This window comes from Coloeus monedula (assembly GCF_965178545.1).
Source record: "Coloeus monedula genome assembly, chromosome: 1".
NCBI lineage: Eukaryota > Metazoa > Chordata > Aves > Passeriformes > Corvidae > Coloeus > Coloeus monedula.
In genome coordinates this window covers 51288457-51300970 of record NC_138781.1, presented here as the reverse complement: position 1 = coordinate 51300970, position 12514 = coordinate 51288457, and the positions used below count along the sequence as shown (strand labels likewise).

General features: G+C 35.4%; 1 protein-coding gene across 1 annotated transcript in view; it reads left to right on the top strand.

The window, feature by feature from the left end:
• CNTNAP2 (contactin associated protein 2) overlaps window positions 1-12514 on the top strand; it is a gene marked incomplete at its 5' end in the record, with an annotated part of 1036243 nt that overhangs the window by 428044 nt on the left and 595685 nt on the right. The gene's annotated exons all lie outside the window — the stretch shown is intronic.

Sequence of the window (12514 nt, the reverse complement as noted above, 5' to 3'; positions counted from 1 at the left end):
TGTTATGTGTATAGTAGATGTCAGGATCCTGAATGGACACACCTGTCTTGTAGCAAATGCCTCTCATCCTTTTTGGAGCAGGGGCACTATCTTGCTTAGTGTAACTGACAAGATGAAGAATAAATTTTGTGTAAAATCCCTAAATGATCTGAGACATCTTTTAATGGTGCATCAAATGGTCAATAATTGCAGTCACATGAAGTTCAAATGCTTGAGCAGAGAAGACACTAGAAAGAAATAACACAAGTAGAACAGTAAGGAGTAAGGCCTTTTCCCCAGTAAATTACCAAGTTAAATTTAGCTGCTCCTAATGCCCAAATGAGTTTTCTCATGAGCTATTTCCATGTTCTTACATTATTACAACCTTCTTTAAAATACTGTTAGTGGAATTTTATGTAGCCCATTAAATTTATTAAATTATTGTTGTGTTACTTCCTAACACCAAAATGTCTTATTAGAGGTGATAGCAGATCAAGGCTAAATGATGATTTCTTTTGGCAAGTGGCAACGTTATCTTTTTATGAATTGCAATATAGCTAAGGTTGTTAATTTAGCTTCCAGATTATGTCTCATATGTATAGAGCTTAACTACTGCCCTTAATACTTTGATGGCTTTGTAACACTTTTTTTATTTATGTGTAAAATAATACATGAAAAGGGAAAAGAATGCAAGTAATCTAGATGTGGGTGTTTCTAAAATACAGTTTATTTAAAATAAAACAAATATTTCTTAACAAATTAATTTTTGTTGAAGGATGAAAATGTAAAATAAACAAAGGTAGAGCTGGAAGTTTTTTTGGTTGGTTTTATTTTTTTTTAATAGGAGATAAAAGAAAAATTAAAGTACTTTAGGGTGAGAACAATTTTTCTTGGTCAGTGGGTCATAGTCAAATGCCATTTTCCTGGAATTCTCTACCAAGCCATAGAAAAATTCTTGCTATCATGTTCAGACATAGATAAAGACTAAAAAAAGCTTACAGCTATAATAAGAATCTGTATGCAAAGTAATTAGGTTTCATCCTACAGTCTCTAGGCAGTGCCTTCTCTTTAAATGGATACAGAAAGTAAATGTATGGCTGAAATACAGTTCCGGCAGAAAAGACACTCTCCTCATTATTTTGTGGAATGCAGGAGGCTAAACAGTCATTTTACACAGTAAACCCAATGACAGAAAAAGTTAAAATTGCTGGAGTGCAAGTATGCCCAGAGTCTATAAACCACTGCACTTCCTCTTAAAAAGAAAGTCTTAACAGTCTCTGTGGTTTAGCTGTCTTTTTATAAAGTACTAAAACACTTACATGTCAATAGAATAAATCCATCTGGCTTTTTACTATATATATATATATATATATATATATATATATATATGTATCTATGTTTATGTGTAAGTATATATAAATATACTCTTTTTTTTTTCATATATATAGTCCTAATTTACAAGAAATAAGCTTTCAACCACATTCAAATGGCTTAGAAATTTGGGGTATTTTTGATGCAAGGAAAAATAGACACAGTTACAGCATAAAAATATTTGAAGTATGAGGGAAGCAAGGGTGCATATTTAGAAACCCAAGATACTTTGAGAAATGTAAGTTCTTAACTATGGCACGGATGATGCACCATACAGCACTCACTGTGCTATGATACCATACCCAAGTTTCCCTTTCCTAGATTAATGGAAAAACTCCTATTAATTTCATCACTTGAGATCTACTCTTGACTGAATCAGTGTAACAACTTCTTACACTAGACATCAGTCTGCAAGCAAGAAGACCAAAAATAATCTTGTGTGGCACTGCAGCAATTCTGAAAACCATTAGCCAACACTAAGTATAAATTACAGAAGAGTCGGAAGGAAAAGTGCACCAAATGCATCCAAGTGATTTCAGAGACCTTGCTGAAAGTACTCCTCTGTTTAAAAGTTACAGCATTCAGTAGCACTTATGAAATATAAATAAGAATTAATCAAACATTAGACATACCAAGTCAAACTTCTGAACAAAAAAATCTGGTAAATAAAGGAAAGTAGTAGAAATTGAATTGTTAGTATAAAAAATAAGGAACTGTCTACAAGGAAGATAGCCATTAGAGAAAACTGTTAAGCTGGTCAAGAGTGAAGGTGATGTTATGGGGCTTAAAGCAAATTACTTAAAAAGTGTAAATGTCAAATAATTTTCTTTTGGTTTCCTACTGCAAAAAGCAAAACATGAGAAAAAGCTGACAGTTTGGGCAAAGCTGAAATCCTTTAAGAATAATTTAGTGTATTTCCATGTTTGTACTTAGAAGTATGGACAAAAGGTAGTTGTTAATGTGTCTGATGAGGGAACAAAAATCATGTGAAAATACTTGTGCTTCATGAGACTAGTATAAAGTCTTACAAATACTGCTGCTATTTGACTGCTTTTGAAGGTTGTAGCACCATCTCTAAGTCCCAACACTTCTGTAAATGTCTATTAATTATCAATTATTCAGCTACTAGTATGGATTAGGTTATTTCATGCTGAGATATCCCTCATGTGTGACAGAATGCCCTAAAGTCAGCACAGTGCTTTATTAGCTTACTTTGCACCATTTTTGGACAATAACAGAGCATGTCTGGTTCAGTAGAGGCTTCCTGGTTGATGGTTTGCAGCCATCTCATCTGGGACAGATATTCTAAGTGGGCTCAAACAAACAAAAAAGTTTAAGCTAAGTGTATTTTTTTTTTTTTTTAATTTGGACTATTTAAGGAATCAGTGGAGTATTCTGTAACAGCTTGCTGATGGAGAAGCAAATTTTGTATGGTCTCTATTACCAGTAACAGCCCTGTGGTGCTGAACATTTCCATCATATATCTTAAAAGTTTTCCCGCCTCCAAAATACTTGTGAATTTTAGGTCATTTAGGTCTCACATGAACCGCATTGCTCATATATGCAATGTAGAAGATCACCATCTAAAATCCACTGGTTCTGTTCACTAAAGATGGGCAATAGATTTAAAGTTGATTAACTGATTGATATTCTCTGTGGTTCAACTTCCCCTACTTCAAGTTCTGCTGCAGCTTTTGTTGTGGTTATGTTTAATTTCTGTCTCTGTACTTGGTTCTTGTTTTAGGAATGAGAAACAATACTGCTATATGCCAGATGGTATTCAAATAGTTCATGAGGCATGTTGGGATTATGAAAGTTGAGATAGTACATGCACATATAAAATTATCTCTGTGTACATTTTTAATGAGAGTATTAAGCAGCCATCTGGGTGGAGTAGATATGTCTACTCTTACAATGGTATTAAAAATTATCAGATGGCATAAAGAGCTAAAAAATGAACCTTTTTCCCCTCAACCAGAGGAGTCTTTTTGGAATAGGTGGAAATCAAACATTATCTTCTAGTTAAACTGTACACTTTCCATAAATAATTTAGCACTGGAGACATAACTTAATAAAACATGGCTGAGAATATAGCAAAGACTAGAAGAGACAGACAGTAGTTAGAGAAAAGTCAATCAATTTGAAATAGACTGAGCAGTAGTTTGTAATATTAGACAGCCTGTCACCTTTCAATATCTTTTGCTTGTTATGCATTATACACTTAGAAGGAATTGTCATCATTTTTTATGACATAAAGAATACTATACAGAAATTGGTTAGGGGTTTATGCTTTTTTAAAAGCCTTTAAATGTGGAAATACTTTTTTCTCTAAGTTCAGAGTGCTACTTACTTGTGTGCTTTTTTTGAGTTATTAAGTAGTGCTGCTAAATCACATGCCTATAAAAGCTGGAGAGGAGCAGAAGGCAATAACGTAATGAGAATTAGTTTTGATTATTTGAGTTTTTGTTATAGGTCCTCAAGGCAAGGATGGTGTAGTGTCATTCTCTTTTTTATTACTTTAGCAAAAATGAAAAAAGCTAAAGTTGAAATTTTAATACCTAAGAAAGTAGTTATAAATTCTGATAGCTGGTACATCACACAATAGTAAGTTTTGAGCAGTTTAATAGAATAGTTCAGGAGTCCCTTTTTCACTAGTCAAAGGTCATAGTTTATCAATAAAGCACCAGTTAGATCTCGTGATTGTAAAACAATTACTAGGCATATATTGATTTGATGACTTTCACAAAATATATTTTTGGTGTATAAAGGAGTGGAACAGAGAAAACCATAAATCTATCCTTGTAAAAATGTCTACAGTTGGATATGACTGTATAGTAGATTAAAATGAGATATAAGTAATATATAAAAAGCTACTTGACTAGTTCATTGATAATAAACAGAATATAATATGATAGATCAGTTCTTTTTAGTCAAGATTTGTCTTCAAAAATTCATCCCCTGCAGCAACTATGTCAGAAGACTTAGTAGGAAAATGAAAGTGTGACCCAGCCAAATCAAGAGAGTATTACTTTTTTTTTTTTAATTAGTCTTTCCAATCAGTGAAGGCAAATTTCACAGAGCATTTCAGAATGCCTTTTGCCTTTGCCTGTATTCTTCCTGATACTAAGATAGAAACAAACTGATATTATTTGTGGTTGCTGTTTCATTTCCTGTTGTGTATCTATGAACAAAGAAGAAAACATAGCAAAACCTATTGTATCAACAAAATATTAATGATACACATGAGGCCCCTCCATCTTACTAACCAGAAAAATGTAAGTATGAAATATGTGTGGGACTCTACATTTCAGAAGCACTAGAAAAAATGCATAGAGTGGGTGACAAAACATGCATATAGTTTATGATACAGAAATCTTGACAAGATATAATTAAACTTTTTGCTTCTGTACTTAGTATGGTTGAGTAAAAATGGAGGAAAATAACTTCATTTTTAAAGGTGTAGATGTTTCCATGAAATTCCATGAAATTCATCTGTCAAGGTCTGCAACACTGTTTAAAAATGTTATTTCTTTTTTGTCAAGCTTCCAATTAAGTATTCAGGCAACCATAAAATGTCTGATCTTCAAAAACAAAGTAGCTAGGAATTCCTCATTATTTTTATACTTTTTTTTTCTTTTCTAAATACCAGGTTTTCTGGATTTTTTTTATGAATTTTGGTACATATATGTGGATGTATAACCACTGTGATGGCATGCTATGCAGGAGGACATGGATTTAAGAAGGAAATATGGCCTCCTATTACAGAAATATCAAATCTTCTTTATGTCCAGTGGTTCATTTTAGCCAAGAGACTTGGACAATGCTATAGCAAAGAAGTAAGTATTATTCCTTAAACCTAATGTACTGAAACATGTTAAAATTACTTCATATCATACTGTCTGGAGTGATTTTGAAACTCGTTCAAGTGTTAAATCTCTCCTTGGAAAAAAGCTTAAATAGCTGAGGAGAAGAGGTTTTTATTTTCCCTTGTAAAACTGCTGTTGTCCACTCACGTATTGAAGTACCTTGTAATGCATAGTGTAGTCTGGAACTGGAAATACACCTGGGGAAACTGAAAACCCAGTTGCTATCTACTCTTCCGGGTCTGTATGAAAAAAATCTGTGTCTGACAAGAAAATGTCATCTGTGTGTAGATTAGAAATTACAGTAATTAATATCTTCTCCATTTAAAGAACCAGATCTATGAGAGGAAGAATTTTGAGTAGGAAAATTATACATAAAATAACAGCATAGGAATGTAAAGTTCTGCTACAATATTCTCTATTAGAGTCTAAGGCATGTAAAAATTTAAATTGTGTCTGTGTGTGTATGAAAGACTTCTAAACAATAGAAGTGCATTTTCTATTACTGTTTCCTTTAATTGAAAATGTTAATTCTTACCCATGTCAGTACAGCTTGCATTCATATTCATTAAGGGATTTCTTTCTGCTCATTCCTTCTTACTCCCATTGATATTACAGCAGTTTTCTCATCCACAGTATTTGTCCTTGTTTGACAGCTTTCCTGCCCACTGTTGGTGGCTTTTTCTTCTTCCTTACCTGCAGATGTCATCCCATTGACTACAACCTCATTGTTAATAATTCTCTGAGACATCTCCTTTTTACCTTCCTTTGCCTTCAGCCATACACGTTACCTTCAGCAGCAGCCTCTCTTCATTTTCCAATAATTGCACCCTCTTTTCATTTTTCTCAAGAGCCTTTTCATTAATGTCTGTAGACATCCCTTCTCAGCTTCATATTCTGCTGTTAGGGGTGTAAAGAAAATGATCCTCTGGGAGCAGAGTATGTCTAGGCTGCTCCTGAGCCCTAGTGATTAGTATACATATGGGCAAATATATATTTTTACATGAATGATTTTCCATTTTGATTACAGAATCACAGAATCACTGGGTTAGAACAGACCTCTAAGATCATTGAGTCCAACCCATGCTCTAACACCTTAACTAAACCATGGCACCAAGTCCCACATCCCATCTTTTTTTAAACACATCCAGGGATGGTGACTCCGCCACCTCCCAGGCAGACAATTCCAGTACTTCACCACTCTTTCTGTGAAAAACTTTTTCCTAATATCCAACCTAAATTTCCCTTGGTGCAGCTTGAGACTGTGTCCTCTCGTTCTGTCAGTCGCTGCCTGAAGAAAGAGACTGACCCCCACCTGACTACAACCACCCTTCAGGCAGTTGTAGAGACCAATAAGGTCTCCCCTGAGTCTCCTTTTCTCCAGGCTAAATAACCCCAGCTCCCTCAGTCGTTCCTCACAGGGCTTGTGTTCCAAGCCCCTCACCAGCCTTGTTGCCCTTCTCTGGACACACTCGAGCATCTCAACGTCCTTCCTGAACTGAGGGGCCCAGAACTGGACACCGTACTCCAGGTGTGGCCTCACCAGTGCTGAGTACAGGGGAAGAATGGCTTCCCTGCTCCTGCTGGCCACACTGTTTTTGATACAGGCCAGGATGCTGTTGGCCGGCTTGGCCACCAGGACAAACTGCTGGCTCATGGTCAGTCCCTTTCTGCCTGGGCACTGTCCAGCCACACTGCCCCCAGCCTATAATGTTGCAGGGGGTTATTGTGGCCAAAATGCAGGACTCGGCACTTGGACTTACTCAACCTCATACTGTTGGACTCTGCCCATCCATCCAACCATTCCAGGTCTCTCTGCAGAGCCCTCCTACCTTCCAACAGATGGAAACATGCTCCAAGCTTAGTGTCATCTGCAAATTTACTAATGAAAGACTCAATACCCACATCCATGTCACCAGTAAAAATATTGAATAGAACTGGCCCCAGCACAGACCCCTGAGGGGCACCACTGGTGACTGGCTGCCAGCTGGAGGCAGCACCGTTCACCAGCACTCTCTGGGCCTGGCCATCCAGCCAGCTCTTAACCCAGCAAGGAGTGTTCCTGTCCAAGCCATGGGCTGCCAGCTTTTCCAGGAGTACGCTTAGAGATCTACTTCACTCATCTGACCTCTTTGACACACAAAGTGTTCACCCTAATTCAACTGTGATACAACTACTGAGATCACCATCCAAATTTTCTGATGCAGAACCCTAGGTTTCACTTTGAATCCTCTTTCTGGTTTCCAATATTTGATTTAAATTTCTTGGGTTTTTTGCAAAGTTTTGCCTTTTTATTTATCCACCCTTTTCATGGTGCTCTCTGCACAGGCTACCTAGGATTTTTAGAGATAGGGAAATCCACCTAGAGTGGTCCTCTTATAATTAGGCAACTTGTAACAAATAATAGTGGAAACATTCTTCCAAATTATTATTTGTTATATTTCCAAATTATTATTTGTTAGATTTTCCAGTGTCTGCTTAAGTCAACAGCAGTTCATCCTTGGTCCAAACTGACAAGTGGATTTTTTTGTGAATAAAGCTCCATCCATAGGCAAATGTTCATAAGGAAAAAATAATTCTACTACCAATAATAATCATTTGTCATTGAAATATACATGGATATTTTGAATATGAGGAATTCTTACGAAGTAGAGTAGGAAATCTACTCTATTTTTATGAGCATGCATTGCCTCACAGACCACAGAAGAAATGCTCCTCACTGAAGAGAACAGTGTTTTAGTTTAAATTACTTTAAAGATAATTATTTTTCCTGGATTTAGACTAGAAGAACTGTAAATATTTTTTAAATTAAATCATGTTAATCACAAGAAAAATATGTAGTTTTGTCTTCTAGTGTATCAGACATTACTATCCAAGAAAATCTAAGTCATTTTCTCATTCTCAGGCACCAAGTTTACACTGTTTGTCTCATTTTTTGAATAGAGATCACTTCTGGGAAACAGTTCCTAGAAGTGCATCAAACTGTTGAAGTAGGTGTTTGCACATGAATTAAACATCAAGCAACCTGGTATTTGACAGCTATTCTGTTTAATTTTCTGTAACCATGATCGAAGCTACAGCTAGCAGTCTGACAGAAATAGATTTCCTAGTTTGTTGAGGCATTCTGACACAATCTGGTCAAAAAACTTGTTCAAATTCACCAAAGTGAGATTACATATTATTTTTAAATTTATTTATCAGTTAAAAGAAGTCCCAAAACCTGAAACAAAAACCCAGTCATATGTGCATAGGAAAGGGATCTACCAGAGACCTCTTAGATAGTAATAGCTGGTTGTGTGACATTTTTTGTAGCAGCTACGTTTGTGTAAGAGCTTAGACAAATGAAGGCTCTGCCTCTGAGTTACATTTCCTAGCCTTGCTAACTGTTTGAAGTTTGTCATAATTTCCTCCCTTATGCTGGTCAGAAACCTCTTCCCAACTTCTATCCTCATGTTAGTAATGGATATTTGATAACCACTGCAATTTTTTATTACATCTTTGTCTTTTTCTTGCCAGTATTTACTTTATTCAGTGATTTTAAAAACAATAGTCATAAGGTATTTTCTTTTTTGCTTTGTGTTCTGTGTATTAAGTACATCTGTGGTTTTCTAATAAGACAGACTTCCTGTTTCCCTGCTTCATCTGAGTGTATTTTCTATATACTCCTTCTATGTTTTAGTGCTATAAATTACCTGTACAATAAACAGAGAATTTTTCTAATGCCTCATAAAATAGCATTAATATTTACTTATTTCTGATGGAGGAAAAAGAATTTGTAACATATGAAGTTGAGATATATGAAGACCAAGTTTATCTTTCCTATTGCAATATAGCAGGGACTCAATATGTGCCTGTACTGCAGAGAACAGAGTAAGAACAATTTAAGCATGGCCATAATTAATTAGATGAAAGATCCTTCTGTGGTGTCTCCCACATTGTTCATAAGGAAATGCCTGGGGGAAAATAAAATTGGAGGGAATATGTATAATGCTTCCATGTAAAACACTTCTATCTTCTAATTAGTTTCAGCTGAAAGACTTCTTGAGTCACATGTGGTACTGTGTATTTAGCAACCCTTAGTGGATCCTTTCCTATTGCTTTTGCAGCTTTCATTCTTAGACAAACACATAGGCCTATAGACCTGTGAATGTGGTAATAAATATTATAAATTGCTGCCCTTGTGTTGAGCGTCTTGTCATTTTGAATGTGTTGAACTTGCCTTCATTTGATGCCCAGTATATCTTTAGCCAGAAAGAAACTGTGAAAAGTTGATCCCTCCTATGTTCTCTCTAATTTCCTTGTGACTTTGAAGAGCTTCTTCATATTCCAATAAAGTGATTTATTTTCCAGGTCAAAAAGTTAAAGATTATTCAGTTGTTCTTCATGCAAAAGTTTCAGTTCCTTTTATATCCTTTTTGAGATGAGTGCCTGGACCTCCATGTTACGTTCAAACTGTAGATGAAGCATTGTTTACAGTGGCATAACTTTTCTCTGTACTCCTGTACTAGCATTTAATTTACTTTTTAACTGCTACTGAGCATTGAAATGACTGTTTCATTGAACTATTTATTATAATCTTAAGATCTCTCTTCTGAATAGTAATGGTTAGCTCAGAGCTCATCATTTTTATGTGAAATTAGGATATTCTTTTCCCCATGTGGCACTTTACATTTATCTACACTTAATTTCAGTCATTCAGGTTCATAAGGCATGTTCTGCTGCAGTTCCTCACAGTACTCTCTCATCCTTACCACTCACTCTAAATAATTTAGTACCATCAGCAAACTTTCTTGTCTCTCTGCTCACCCTCTTTCCCATACAGCTTATGAGTGTGCTGAACATTAGAGGTATCAGAACAACTCCACTGCAGATTTGCACTGTTAGAATTCAACACTGACTAACGCTTCTCTTTTAACCATTTAAAGGCCTTCCATACGCTGTAAGGCTTCATCATCTAAAAAGCTTTTGGTGAGGAGTATTTTCCATAGCCTTATGGAAAGCTTAAGTGATTACATTAACAAGATCACCTTTATCTATCTGCATATTTTCTCTTTCTATGAACTTCAGCGGGTTGGTAATTAAGGATTATTTTGTAAAAGCCAAGCTTATTCTTCTCAGGTAGATCATAATTACTTGTGTGTCTGCAATAAGTTCCTTATTTTATTTTATAAGACGTCATCTAACATAGATGACAATCTTAGAGGTCTGTTTATGTCCCTTGCTCTCTGAAGGATGCTTTTTTAAAATTGACACCCTCCTGAGTTGAGGCACCAAAGCATTTTCAGGTGAGAATTTATATTCACCATTGTTAAAAATTCAGCTGTTTCATCCCTGAGTTGCTTTAGAACCCATGGCTGAATACTGCCTGGCCTTTGTGGTTTGTTACTTTTCATTCTGACTATTTGTTCTGAAACTGCTTCAAACTGAATCCTTGACAAAACCCCTTAGAAAGAAGAAATTCAGTAGAGACATCACCCCAGTTTCATCTAGAGAGTGCAAATAATCATTTCACTTTTCTGCCATTGTTTTCCTTTTATATTCTGTTTGTTTATCTGTTAGTTATTTCAAAGTGTCTAGAACTTTGTTTTCTTTTGACATGTTTGAAGAAAGATTTATTACTCATTTTGTTTTGATATCTGATAATATAGTCCATAGACCTCACTTATTACCCACTTTTGCCCCAAATAATAGAAGAAATTGTCATTTGGTTCCTAGGCGAGGTCCTTTGGCTTTGCACTATTTAGTTGTCTCTTAAGCTTTAGTGCATTGTTCATGTTTGACCTTGGCAGAAACTTCAAACTTCATGACACCTGTGCATTCATTATCACAGGCCTTACTTTCTCGGTCCAATTTACTAATGAAATAATGCAAACCCCGAGAATGATTCTTGAAAAACTCAACCAAAGAATTCTCTTCTCTTAGTTCACTTATCACATTCTCTTGACTCCTTTCCAAAGTTTACTATTTACTATTTATCATCTTGTCTATCTCAAATTCTAATCTCCCATGAGTGAGTAACAAATAGTACCTTGAAATATGCCTATATTCCATCTCTGTTACTTAAAGGCAACAAAATAAAAACAAACCCAAAAAACTTTCTTGTGGAAGAGATATCAGATGGGTTAGTTTAGCTCTGCCATTGACAGATTTTATTGTTTCCCAGAGATTTATGCATCTTTCTTTGCTCTTTTCTTCAAAATCTATTTAGTGCTCAAAGTCTGTAGATTTTAGGCAGCTATTTTGCCTTTCTTGAACTTGACAAATATGTAGCTTATTTTCAAATACTTTTCATTCCCCATGTCTTTGTTCCTTACTCCCTATTGTCCAAATTTGAAAGATTCATAAATTCTGGCAAAAGGATTTACCATTCTATGTGTAATATTTCCCATTCTGCTTTGGATAAATATTATGTTGTACTCTTAGTTATGTCAGACATTGTGTCTACAGGTTTTGGTTCTGATCATTTGCATTTTGAACATTCGTTTTTAGTAGTTATTTTGCCTTTGCAGCCTACATCCATTTTTGTCTACCTTAAGGGAAAAAAGCCCACCTGAGTATTAATTTCCTAACACTGATATCTCTACTCAATTATCACAGCATAGTAGTCTTTTATGCTGTCTCATAATTTCTGTCTTGTGGCAAGATGATCCTTCTGTTTAGTACTTTTTGCCCAATTCACAAGTAATATTCACTCTCTGCTACCTGAAATTTTATTTTCTAATCACCCTCTGTTTTCAGACTGTAAGTTAGTAAGAGGTTCTACTTGGGGGATATCTATGCAGAAAGAGAGAATATCACATCATGTATGTCAACCATGACATGTCCTCTGTATCTAAATTTTTCTGTGCTCTGGTATGATCAGCCCTGCTGCTTAAGGAGATGATGTTTTGGCCTTTATTGAAGCATAAGCAAGGGATACAGGATTGTACAGATTTTTACTAACAGAAGAGCTTTTTTTTAATGTTAGGATCATATCTATTTAGAAAAATACGTATGAATTCCTTTTAAAAATTCACACCAAAAAAATTATTTTGTTGTTGTTTTTAAAAACTCAACTCTGTCTTATAATTATAGTAAAGGAATTTTTGAAAACATCATTTCTTCACTATACACACTTATTCAAATTCTGGATGGCATTCCGGAAGGCTCTGCTGATAAAAAGCACTACTCTGCAGTCTGGGGGTGTCTTATCCCATTGAGCAGGCAGTACTTACAGTTTCTGCTGTTCCTGAAACATGAAATCAACTTGAAATAAGCTAGAGATTTAAACAGACCCAGGAAATACCCAGTGCAACCACTAA